This window comes from Triticum dicoccoides, chromosome 2B (genome assembly GCF_002162155.2).
Source record: "Triticum dicoccoides isolate Atlit2015 ecotype Zavitan chromosome 2B, WEW_v2.0, whole genome shotgun sequence".
NCBI classification, from domain to species: domain Eukaryota; kingdom Viridiplantae; phylum Streptophyta; class Magnoliopsida; order Poales; family Poaceae; genus Triticum; species Triticum dicoccoides.
The window spans coordinates 133,672,015-133,684,483 of NC_041383.1; the positions used below are offsets into that span (position 1 = coordinate 133,672,015).

The following is a 12,469-nucleotide window of genomic DNA, read 5'->3' on the forward strand; positions in this document are numbered from 1 at the left end:
GGTCCAAGTCCACCTCTTTTAAACCAGCAGACGAAATAGTCAAATTTTAGGTCCATCCAACGGACCCCACAAAGACGGCCTCCATTGGGGCACAATTAAGTCCTGATGTCAAAGCCGCACTACGAGAATTCCTTCGGGAAAATTGGGACATTTTTGCCTGGCACCCTTCAGACATGCCAGGAATCCCACGCAGACTGGCAGAGCACAGCCTAAACATCCTAAAAGGATTCAAGCCGGTCAAACAAGCTCTTCGGCGATTTTCAGAACCCAAAAGACAGGCAATGGGAGAAGAGCTAGCCAAACTCTTAGAAGCCGGATTCATCAGAGATATAAAACATCCGTACTGGCTAGCCAATCTAGTAATGGTACCAAAAAAGGACAAATCCTGGCGCCTCTACGTCGATTTTAAAGACCTTAACAAGGCCTGTCCAAAGGACCCTTTCCCCCTCCCTCTCATCGACCAAATCATCGATGCTACCGCAGGGCACGATTCATTGTGCTTCCTCGACGCATACTCCGGATACCATCAAATCAAGATGGCGGAGAAAGACCAGGCCGCAACAGCATTCATTACTCCATACGGGCCATTCTGCTTCAACACAATGCCCTTCGGACTCAAAAACGCCGGCGCAACATATCAACGCATGATTCAAACATGTCTGGCTACCCAGATAGGCAAAACAGTAGAGGCATACGTAGACGATGTGGTCGTCAAGACCAAACACGTCGAAACTCTAGTAGAAGACTTGAGGGTGACATTCGATAACCTCCGAGCATATGACATTAAGCTCAATCCGGAAAAATGCGTCTTCGGCGTACCAGCCGGAAAGCTCTTGGGCTTCATCGTATCCGGTAGAGGAATTGAAGCAAACCCGGCCAAAATCCGAGCTCTGTCACAATTGGATATTCCAAAAGACCTCAAGCAAATACAAAAACTAATCGGATACATAGCGGCCTTAAGTCGCTTCATCTCCCGTTTGGGAGAAAAGGCTTTGCCCCTCTACCGCCTCCTCTGGCGCATCGAACATTTCGAATGGACGGATGCTGCCACAGCCGGACTCGAAGAAATAAAGTCCATACTAGCAACAAATCCGGTCCTGGCCGCGCCCAACCTGGGCGAACCTATGTTATTATATATCGTAGCAACACATCAAGTTGTCAGCGCGGTACTCGTCGTCGAGCGAGAGAAAGAAGGGCACAGATTCCCTCTTCAAAAACCAGTGTACTATGTATCCACTGTTCTAACTCCATGCAAGTCCCGGTACCCACATTATCAAAAGATAGCATATGCGGTGTTCATGGCATCCAGGAGGCTGCGACACTACTTTCAAGAGTGTTCCATAACGGTGGCCTCCGAAGTACCTCTCAACGATATTATAAACAATCGCGACGCAACGGGCAGGATTGCAAAATGGGCTATTGAGCTCTTACCATTTGACATAACCTATAAACCACGGCGAGCTATAAAATCGCAGGTTCTGGCCGACTTCGTCGCCGAATGGACCAAAGCCGAACTCCCTAAAGAGTACGGCGCATACTCCAATTGGATCATGCATTTCGACGGATCCAAAATGTTGGTTGGCTTGGGGGCTGGCGTCGTCCTGACGTCCCCAACTGGAGACACAATCCAATACGTACTTCAAATAATGTACATGGACTCCAATAACGCAGCCGAATACGAGGCCCTTCTACATGGCCTCCGGATGGCAATCTCCATGGGCATTCAACCCCGAGAGGTGCGCGGGGATTCAAACCTCGCAATATCCCAAGTAAATGGAGACTTTGATGCCAAAGATCCAAAAATGGCAGCTTACCGCAACGCCGTCCTAAAAATGTCAGCTCGGTTCGAAGGACTCGAATTCCACCATGTAGCCCGGGATAATAACCAGGCAGCAGACGTGTTAGCACGCATCGGCGTGAAAAGAGACGCCGTCCCTCCAAACATCTTCCTGGAACGGCTCTTCAAGCCATCCGTGTTATGGGAAGAGGAGTCCAGAAATAACAATCCGGAGCCAGCTGCATCACCTAACTCAGACCATTCTGACACAATCGGCGGCTCAGCCAACGAAATAACACCTTCAGCTCACGAAATAATGGCAGTAATTGCCCCGTGGACAGAACCATTCCTAGCCTACTTAATTCGGCAGGAACTTCCCAAAGACTAAAATGAGGCCCGCTGCATAGTTCGGCGATCTAAAGCCTACAAGGTCCATGAGGGAGAACTTTATAAGAAAAGCACAACCGGAGTCCTTCAAAGGTGTATCTCCGAAGAGGAGGGGCGGAATCTCCTGGCTGAAATTCACGCCGGACTCGGCGGGCACCACGCTGCAGCCCGGGCACTCGTAGGCAAGGCCTTTCGTACAGGATTTTATTGGCCGACAGCCCGGGCAGATGCTCAGGACTTAGTCCAACGATGCGTCGGTTGCCAGCTCTTTGCTAATCAGAGCCACATGCCACCCACCGCCCTCAAAACTATACCCATTACCTGGCCGTTCGCGGTCTGGGGGCTTGACATGGTTGGACCCCTTAAAGGGGGAACCCACAAGCACAAATACTTATTGGTCATGGTGGACAAACTCACCAAATGGATTGAGGCCAAGCCGGTTAAAATGGTAGAATCCGGATCGGTGGTAGACTTCCTATCCGGGGTAGTACACCGTTTTGGCGTCCCCCACAGCATCATCACTGATAACGGCATGGACTTCACTGCCGGCGAGGTTAAACTCTGGTGCAAAAACATGGGCATCAAGCTCGATTACGCTGCAGTCTATCACCCCCAAACTAACGGTCAAGTCGAGCGAGCAAATGGTCTAATCATGAGAGGCATCAAACCTAGACTAGTGCGGTCCCTCAAGGAATCTAACACGCACTGGGTAGAGGAGCTTGACTCTGTACTTTGGGGGCTGCGGACCACGCCAAACCGAACTACTAGATTCACACCATTTTTCATGGTGTATGACGCAGAGGCAGTTCTGCCTTGCGATATAATTCATGACTCACCTCGTGTGCGCATGTACGAAGAAAGAGAAGCCGAGTTGGATCGGCAGGACAGTTTGGACGCCTTAGAGGAGGAGCGGGACTTGGCAAAGGCTCGTTCCGCATTCTATCAGCAGCAGGCTCGAAGATATCAAAGCAGAGAAGTACGGGCCAAAACTTACAATGTCGGCGAGCTCGTTCTATGCCTGCCAGACAAGAAAAAGGACAAACTTAAGCCCAAGTGGGAAGGTCCCTTCATCATCGACCAAGTCCTGACCGGTGGAGCATACCGTCTACGTAAAGCATTTGACAACTGACTCGAGCCGAACCCATGGAACGCAGTCAGTCTCCGAAGATTCTATGCCTAAACACCGGACTCATAGTTCGTCTCACTCCCCCGTCCACCTTTTTATATTTTTTACTGTCTCTTGTCCCCCTCCTTCTTCCCACTTTTTTTTCCAATACCTTTTATAGGCTGATTTGCGCTTTGTTCGCACACACTTGATGTGCTCCTAGCACTCATTATACTTGGGGGCTTCTTTACCAGAAGCTTATTAATATGGACTTCACGCCCAATACATGTGTCATACTTCCGCATGTACCTTTTATTCACCATTATATGCATCGATATGACTTAAGTTTTGGCCAAGCTGGGTTGCCTGGCTCCTGTGCTTAACCCCATGTTCCCGATTGTTCGGCTAGGAGGTAAAGGGAGCACCTCTGCGATTGTTACTGCCGGGTCAGCCGGATGTGTACCTCAGACTGGGTGAAGCCGAAAGCTAGCGTTCTTAAGAGAATATTCGGTCGGTGACTTGAAAGATGATTTATTACTTACTTATTTATAAGCCCCCGGATGCTTTTTCTGCTATTTTCGCTGTCCGGCATTGCACTTTAGGGCATGCCTCCCAGGGAAAGGAACCCTTAACGGAACTATTCTCCCTGGAAGATGTTTCTTAATAACCATGTAATATAACATAACTAGTTGGGCACTTGTCTGATAAAGCAATTATGACCCCGACGCCTTGTCTCCATGCATGCCCCGGTTCTTTTATAACCGACAGGTATTCGGACACACTGCGGACTGTTGGGTCCCGAGGTTGAAGCGAAACGGTCCGCAAAGACAAACGATCTAAAATCCGACTAGAAGGCATCTTACATGTCATTTCAAATTACATCGTCAAACCGACTGATTGTACTCCTCCTCAATCCCATCTAACAGGTTGTCTAATTTACAGTCCTGTTGGGAATATTTCGCGGCCAGTTCTACTTGGACATACATCAAGCTCACAGGGATCTCCTTCCCATCAGGCCCCGCAGGTCCGACCTCGGCCATGTGGTTTGGGTCAGCCTTCGGGTAGCGCGTCTTCACCATGGCCCAGGCCTCCCTGGCGCCCTGACGACAGGTCGATATCTTCCACAAACGGAGGCGTCGACGTGCTCCCTGGAGCTTCTCAGCAAGCTCACCAAGGCCCTCAGGTAGGGAGACGGATGGCCATAAAGCCTGAACGACGCCACTCATCGCCCGTCGAACACGTTCGAACAATTGCACCAGTTCGGGAAGTTGGTCACCTGTTGACCCAGGCATTTCCTCCGCAGGGCGACCTGTGGGCACACCTAAAGACATATTTCTGCCAAACGACTTCCTCGCCGAATTCTTCTTTTCAAAGGAATTTGCTTAAGCACTTACTATAAATGCCGCGACGAAGTCGCTGATTCTCCTTCAAGGAGACAGACAGCTGGGCCCGAACACCTTTCAGCTCTTCTCCTAGCTGGGTGTGGGCATCTTGGAGCTTGTTTCTCTCCTGCTGCACCTTCATAAGCACCCTCTCGCCAGCCTTTAGCTGACACAGTAGCTGTTGCTTGTCCGGATCTAGTCCGGCGCCCTATGCAATATTATTGTTAGATTCACGCCGCACCTTGTTAATTAATTATCTTTTCAAAGTACGTCTTACCAGCGGGGGTCTCTGTGGCTCCCCCTAGGGCGGCCAGTGCGGCCTCAAGTTGGGCCTTGCACTCTTGGAGCTCCTGGGACAGATGGGTATTCTTCTCCGTAAGATCCTGCATAAAAATTGATCCTTAAATCAGTTATTTTAACCATTTTAAGTCTCGGGGGCTACTGGCATATATAACTATTAAAATTACTTACACGTATGTCTTTCACATACTGCTCCGTGGCTCTGGTTAACCCATCTTGAGCGGCACGGAGGTGCGCGTTTCCCGCATCAAAGGCATTTAACGCCTCCGGAGAGAAACACGCGTCACGAAGAACTGTCCGGCGACGCCTGTGATTCATGGCGCTCTCCACCTCAGACCGGGTGGCGGACAGCCTGTCGGCATCCTCCGTCGGAGGGGCGTCCGACTCATGCCTTGTATTCGCCTCCCCTTCCGGGCCATGCGTTGGAGCATGGCTGGCGGAGGCTTGATTGGCAACCTCTCCAGACACTGTCCGGCGAGCGCTCTTTCTGGAAAAGTTATGAGCATTAATATACCTTCTGGGAATCCTTCCCTTAAAAAATAGAGGTGCTCCGTGCCGTTGCGGCGACGTTTCAGTACGCGTCGCACTCCTCTTTCGCCTGCTGGGCCGAACTGACCCTTGTTGGCCGGTCGCCGCGGGCTCGACTTCCCGCCGTAAAGGCGCTTCCTGCCGAACACCATTGGTGCACGGTGGTCAGAACTAAGCATTAAAGAAGTAACGGCACCAGGACTTCGGTCGTACTCACCGGGGAAGCCGGACACAAACCGGGGTAGTCAGCCGTAATGGCAACTAAAGCATTATCTATGCTGAGCTGGTGGTACACCCCGTCGATCAGTTCCACCGCTAAGTCCGGATCCTCTTCGGAGGCCGGATCAAGGGACCTTTCTGGGTCTTCGGGTTGTGGGGCTGGACTTTTTATGCCCTCTACATCCCGACGCAGTTCCTATGTCAAAATCATACAATAAGACAATTGCCTTTAAAGGCACGGTTCAGATATGCATGCGACCGCTTACCCAGCTCCGAGGGTTGTTCATGGAAAATCCGTTCAGAGGATTCGTGCGGAGGAAGTCCTCCTTCTCCCCCTTGTACAAGCCGGACAGGATCTTCACCAGATCGTCGGCCGAGCCAAGTCCCTTGCGGCCATGACGGGTGGCGTCGTCGTCTCCGTTGAAGTCCCACATGGGGTGGCCCCTGTATTGGAGCGGCTGCATCCCACGCATAATGCATGTGGCCATGACTCCGATCATGGTTAATCCGGAATGGGCTAGCAGCCATATCCGGCCCATCAAGTAATGGAGGCTACTATCATCTTCTCGTCGAGGGCTCCGTGGGCGCCAACTTAGGCGTTTCTTCAGGGGAGCATTGCTGAACTCCGAAAGGCCGATCCGGACTGGATCCGGCAGCGGGGCGTCCTCCATATAAAACCACTCCGAAGGCCAATCTTCGGACGCCTTCTTCGGGGTCCCGGACAGGTATCCGGTCCCGGCGATGCGCCATATTTCGGCTCCGCCCACTTGATATATCGACCCCTCGTGAGAGCGGGGTACGAGGCAGAATAGCCTCTTCCACAGCGCAAAATGGGGCTCAATGCCCAAGAACAGCTCACACAGAGCTACGAAGCCCGCGATGTGCAAAATGGAGGCAGGTGTAAGGTGATGAAGCTGGAGTCCGTAGAACTCCAGGAGCCCCCGGAGAAACGGATGTATAGGAAATCCGAGTCCCCTTATTAAGTAGGAGACGAAGCACACCCGCTCTCCTTTGGAGGGATTGGGGGCGCTCTCCGCCTGCTTCCCACCTTTGTAGGTGGCCAGTCCGGCTCGAACCGGAACCATGAAGGCCGGGGGAAGATATCCCTCTGCTTGGAGCATCACTAACTCGTTGTGCGGGACTGAGCATCTCCTCCAATCTCCTGGCTTAGGGCTGGGAGCGCGAGAAGAGGAATGCATCGACTGTCCATGTTGGAATGGGTTTGGTGTCAGATGCGCCTCGATGAGTGCTTGCGGAAGGAGGATGATGTGATTTGGATCTGGATCCTCGCCTCTCTTATAGGCAGCTTATTTGAGCAGCTAGGGGGTAAAACATAAAAATACCCTGGCTTTTCGCATTCGTGCGACGCGTGGAAGAAGACCATTATTGAACGCGGAAGCCAAGGAGCGCAGCATTTATGAAGCAACCGGACACTATCTGGCAAACACATGGAGCATGAAGAAGAACCTTCCTTGCAAACGCCGAAGACAACATACGCGCCGGATTCGTCGTTATTGAAGCCTGGTTCGGGGGCTACTGAGGGAGTCCCGGACTAGGGGGTGTCCGGATAGCCAAACTATCATCATCGGCCGGACTCCAAGACTATGAAGATACAAGATTGAAGACTTCGTCCCGTGTCCGGATGGGACTTTCCTTGGCGTGGAAGGCAAGCTTGGCGATACGGATATGTAGATCTCCTACCTTTGTAACCGACTCTGTGTAATCCTAGCCCTCTCCGGTGTCTATATAAACCGGATGGCTTTAGTCCATAGGACGAACAACAATCATACCATAGGCTAGCTTCTAGGGTTTAGCCTCCTTGATCTCGTGGTAGATCTACTCTTGTAACCCACATCATCAATATTAATAAAGCAGGACGTAGGGTTTTACCTCCATCAAGAGGGCCCGAACCTGGGTAAAAACATCGTGTCCCTCGTCTCCTGTTACCATCCGCCTAGACGCACAGTTCGGGACCCCCTACCCGAGATCCGCCGGTTTTGACACCGACACTTGGCATCCTGCATAGCCACATCTTTCTTCAGATTTTGGAGCCTCTTAGAATAAAGTTGCCCTGTCTAAGGAAAAAGTATATCAATACAGACTGTTTCTTATTTTTATTGTGGTGTGAACGGAGGAAAAAGGATGATGCACGACTACAAAACACTAACCTACAACCTGGTTGTCAACCAACTATATACTACTCAACTAAATCAGAGAGGGATCTTCTGGGCACTAAGCTGTTGTAAAAGGTTTTTAAGGTCCCCACTTTATCATCAACCTAAAATAAAACATAAGGTGGAGGGCAAGGGAAGGACTAAAATAAAAAGTAGTAGTCACTTGGTAATGCATACTGGAAAGACATTTTGCTGGTAAGGATCTCCCCTACTCACAGAACAAATAAAAATATAGGAAACGCGCGTTGCACATGATAGATCAACCCAATACAGTAAGTTTAGATCAATAGCAATATAGAAGAGCGAGACAGTCAGTTATACCAAAAGCAAGACGCTATATATTTTGGCTCCCTCCCAGATCAAATTAATTTACAATTATGGAGGATTGTAAAGTAATCGACAAAGAAGTGATCGCCAATTGCACTGTCTACTTATGCCTTTATGAATGCAAATGCATTCTATTGATCTCCAAATTTCATCTAATTGATATTTTCATTCCCTCCATTCCAGAACATATACATTCCTTTAAAACAAAATTTATTTAGGATAAAGTGTTCCCATGTAGCTTTATGTCCGTGTTTCCTCTTAAATTCAATGTATGAGAAACAATCATCAAGAAGATAAAGAAAAAATACATATTTTCTCATTGCAAAATGATAGCGGTTCAAGGTAAGGCGCTTCAGAGGAAGGGAAGAAAACAATATCACATATACTTCTTTTCACCTCTAAAGGTCTGAATCTTACCTGGCATGTAGTTCAAGGGAGAAGTTGCTTCTGCCACCGCTCGTTGGTTGTGTGCCTGATAATTCCTCCCAGAGTAATATCATCCACCATAAATTCTTCGTCAGATGAAGAAACTGGCAACAAAAGAACCCCGCAAAATCAGTAATTAACTATTTCGCTACATTAAGGTGAAGGCATGAAGCTAACAAACAGCACAACCAAAAATAATAATTAATGTCTGCTTATTGGGCCTATGCGGCAGGGTCATCACCCTAAATCATGTGTGGCATCATCCAACACGACGTTAAGCATCCCATGGCGACTGGTTCGGCGACATGGCATAGTACAAGGACCAGCAAGGCGAGAGAAGTAGGAGACAAGGGCAAAGCATGCAAACATGTTGTGGGCTGACAGACAGGGTGGCCTCAACCGGTGCTATAGCCGGCGGTGTTTCCTTTTGGGCTGTCTCGATGCCATGGTCCTCACTGGTCACTGCAGAGTACTGGCATGAGCGGCGGACTACACAACCCTTCCAGCGATGGCAACGGACGAACCGGCGGGAGACACTACAGCAACCAGCAAACCAAGGCAACGGGAGGGGCGGTCAGAGAGAGAGAGAGAGAGAGAGAGACGACATGGTGGCGACCTGCGAGCATATGATTCCTTGTTAATAAATATCATATGGAATTATGAGAGAAAAATGAATAATCGAATAAGGACCAAAGCTGACCTTTTCAAAGTTATGTGGATTAAAATGTAGGACGGCCCACACAACCCTCTCGACGAGGGCGAGGGGCAAGCCAGCAGGAGACACGGCGGTGACCAGCATGCCAAGTCAATGGGAGGAGAGGCAGTCAGAGAGAGAAAGACAACAGACATTGACCTACAATAGTACAGAGTAGACAGTAAATATCATATGCCATTCCGAGGAACAGAGGAAATGAGCAATCAAATAAGGTCCAAAGCTGACCTTCTTAAAGTTATATGGATTCCAATCTAGAACGATCTTCTCGTGCCAATTCAGAGCGAGGTGTGAAGAGTGCACATCATCATCGAAATAGAATCTCACCATAGGTGTGTCTCGCCATCATAATAAAAAAAATCCATAACCCAAATGGACCAACAAAGTGCAACTTACTCTTTACCAGACTAAATTAAGAACCAACAACAGATCGACGAATGCAACAACAGATCCAGCACATAAACGGCAAGAACAGAAGATTTGCAGGCACATGAGATCTAAAATCAATCAGTTATTGCTATTTTCTTTATTCATTAGCCATGCCGCCAAGTTGCCACAACCTGGTCGCCCCATCCAGTGTGCAAATTTACTTCATATCAAACAAAAAAGGCACCAGGGACATGAGAAAGCATGGTAGACAAAGCATTGAAAATGTAAGAGAAAATGTAATCAGGAGGAAAGCTAACTAATCTTGCAATTTGATCTGTTCAATATATTTACTTTTCAGTACTGCCTGCAACAAAATCTGTCGATGCCATCATTACATAGCAGACTCCAGAATTTAAGAAAGCAATAGAGGACACTTTATAGGCATATATACTTAAAAAGCACAGGTAGAAAGCAGATTTCAGGCAATAGCTATTGAACTGCAGGTATGAACTTGAACATATCTTTAGGCAAATTTAAATACAAACAAAAGCATGAATAAACAAAGTATAACAGCAACCAGAAGCCGGAAAAACCAAATGTCAACAATACCAATATCTAAGGAAATTACCTTCTATGGAATTGACCCTAGAGTCTTGAAGCTTGGGACGAACTTCTTCTGTATGTTAAGGATGGCAGTGACGGCGCTGCAGAAAAACCATGGGATGACAACCCGTCACAACCTTACTGGTCACAAGCAAGCACAAGGTTACAGATTAATGATTACCAGTAGAACCATATACATTTAAAAAAAATTGTTCATCCAGATTTCTAGGGACTTATTTAAGCACTAACGCTAATCCACTGTCCAAAGATCATCCAAGATTCTTCCTTTACCACAAAAAGAAAGTCTAGAACCATATACACTTCAAAGAAAAACTGCTTATCCAAATTTCCAGGGACTTAGTTAAGCACTGATGCTAATCCACTATCCAATGACCATCCAGGATTTTAGCACCCCTTTAAAAATACAGACAAAATGGGAACTAGGAGGTTTACCATGATGTGTAAGTGGCCTAACTCTGAATCCATTTTCAGATGATGAGATTATTCATGAGTAGATGACGTCTTTTGCCAAACTTCTAAATGTCCCTTAGATCCTATAACGAAACTATTGCAATTCTAATTATAACCAAATGTACTCAATAGCAAACCAAACTAACAATAGGACCAGATCTCAAGCATGTATACTAACTCCAGATTGGTACATGTGTATCGACTAACTGTGGAGCGTTTCTTTATCAGCTATTAATATTGAAATTTTCCTTTTGAATGTCAGGTCTCAAGTACAATAGTAGATAAATATACCTGGATAATAAACCTTTATTTTTTCTAGAATATGCTGTTGAGTGCCTTCCATAAGCATGTATATGGTATCATAGTAGATAGGTCCCTAACAAACATGAAGGCGTAGGATGATGGTTAAGAAAGCCAATAGCAGATAGCCATTACAAGAGTATCTCCACTACCAACTAATCTTAAGCTCACGCCACGCCCACCATGCACAGCTAGTGAAGTAACTAACTAATGCATGAGCTAACTCTACGGCCATTTCGTGTCATAACTCGCAAATGCACTGGTGTTGATAACAAACCAGTAAACATTCAGCATGAGGATGAATTGGAAAAGTAAGGTACCCAGGAGCACAATGATTCAAGGCCTAGGACAAGGAGTAGTTGTGTTGATAAAGAATCGCTGAAAAAAACACATTCAGAAGTCTGGTGTATCAAGGACTTGAAGTCGTTGATTAGCGGACATCCAATCATTTAGGATGTAGTACGATAGACACGAGCACCAGATTTCTACTTAATATGAACATCGTTGTTTAAGATTGTTTTTAATAAATGTGAACACGTACATTTGTCTTAGTAAAGTCATTATCTCTATTAATCAAGAGTAACTGTTTGGTGTAATCCTGACAATCCAATTCTTCTTCTTTTTTTGAGGAAAAGCATAGCTTTATAGATTAACCTTGCTTGGGCAAATTACCCGAAGTAGAAGCAGCCACATGAGGCTGTACATGATTCATTGACTTGTGCTTAAGTCTGAAATCTTGCGTGCAATAAACCAATTTTGTATGGAAACCAACGACCACTAAAATTACAATGGATCATATAGTAATCTGCATTGGCAATCCATAGGGAATTCCATCTAGCACTATCATGTGTGAGCGACCATGAATCAATTTTCGACTGGAATCAAATAGAGGAGATGGTAAGGCAATCGGGGGATATGCACCTGTTCGTAGAAACGTAGGGTAAAGGGGAAAATGTGCATAGATACTACTCTGTTTGGTATATGGATAAGAGTCGCCGATGCTGCTACTGGATGAGGAACCTCCGCTCAACAACACGGGCGTCCGAAGATATTGCAGCTTCAGCGGACACGACGTAGCACACCGCAAAGGGGAACAGCCGGATGGCCGTCACTCGGGCCGGCGATGCGATGCGATTTGTGAAGGACTTTAGAAGGTTGCTGATGCACGCGCTGTCCACGAGAGGCACCGGCGCAGTTGCTCTCATGGCGCTGGTCAAAGGAGCTCACTGGACAGGACGGCAGCACCGACCGCGGCTGCCGAACCCACCGCTGACCCTAGCAATAATTTTTTTTACATGATCCTAGGAATAATCTGTCGCTACTAAAAATGTGCTGCATATGTATATAATTTATTTTGGTGATTTGTTGGGCGGAACACCATGAACACCA

The 12,469-nt window shown here is 47.5% G+C and overlaps 1 long non-coding RNA gene across 5 annotated transcripts in view; it reads right to left on the minus strand.

The window, feature by feature from the left end:
* Window positions 1-7,705: 7,705 nt before the first annotated feature.
* The window catches only part of LOC119362603, a 5,839-nt gene continuing 1,075 nt past the window's right edge, over window positions 7,706-12,469 (minus strand). The window contains exons 3-7 of one of the 5 annotated variants that reach the window (XR_005173485.1): window positions 9,566-11,156; window positions 9,326-9,478; window positions 8,993-9,241; window positions 8,617-8,729; window positions 7,706-7,716 (exon numbers count right to left, since the gene is read on the minus strand). This is a non-coding gene — a long non-coding RNA (uncharacterized LOC119362603). Of the gene's footprint in view, window positions 7,770-8,616; window positions 8,730-8,820; window positions 9,242-9,325; window positions 9,479-9,565; window positions 11,157-12,469 lie in introns of those variants that run through there. The other 4 variants (XR_005173483.1, XR_005173482.1, XR_005173484.1 and 1 more) reach the window with 4 other exon arrangements.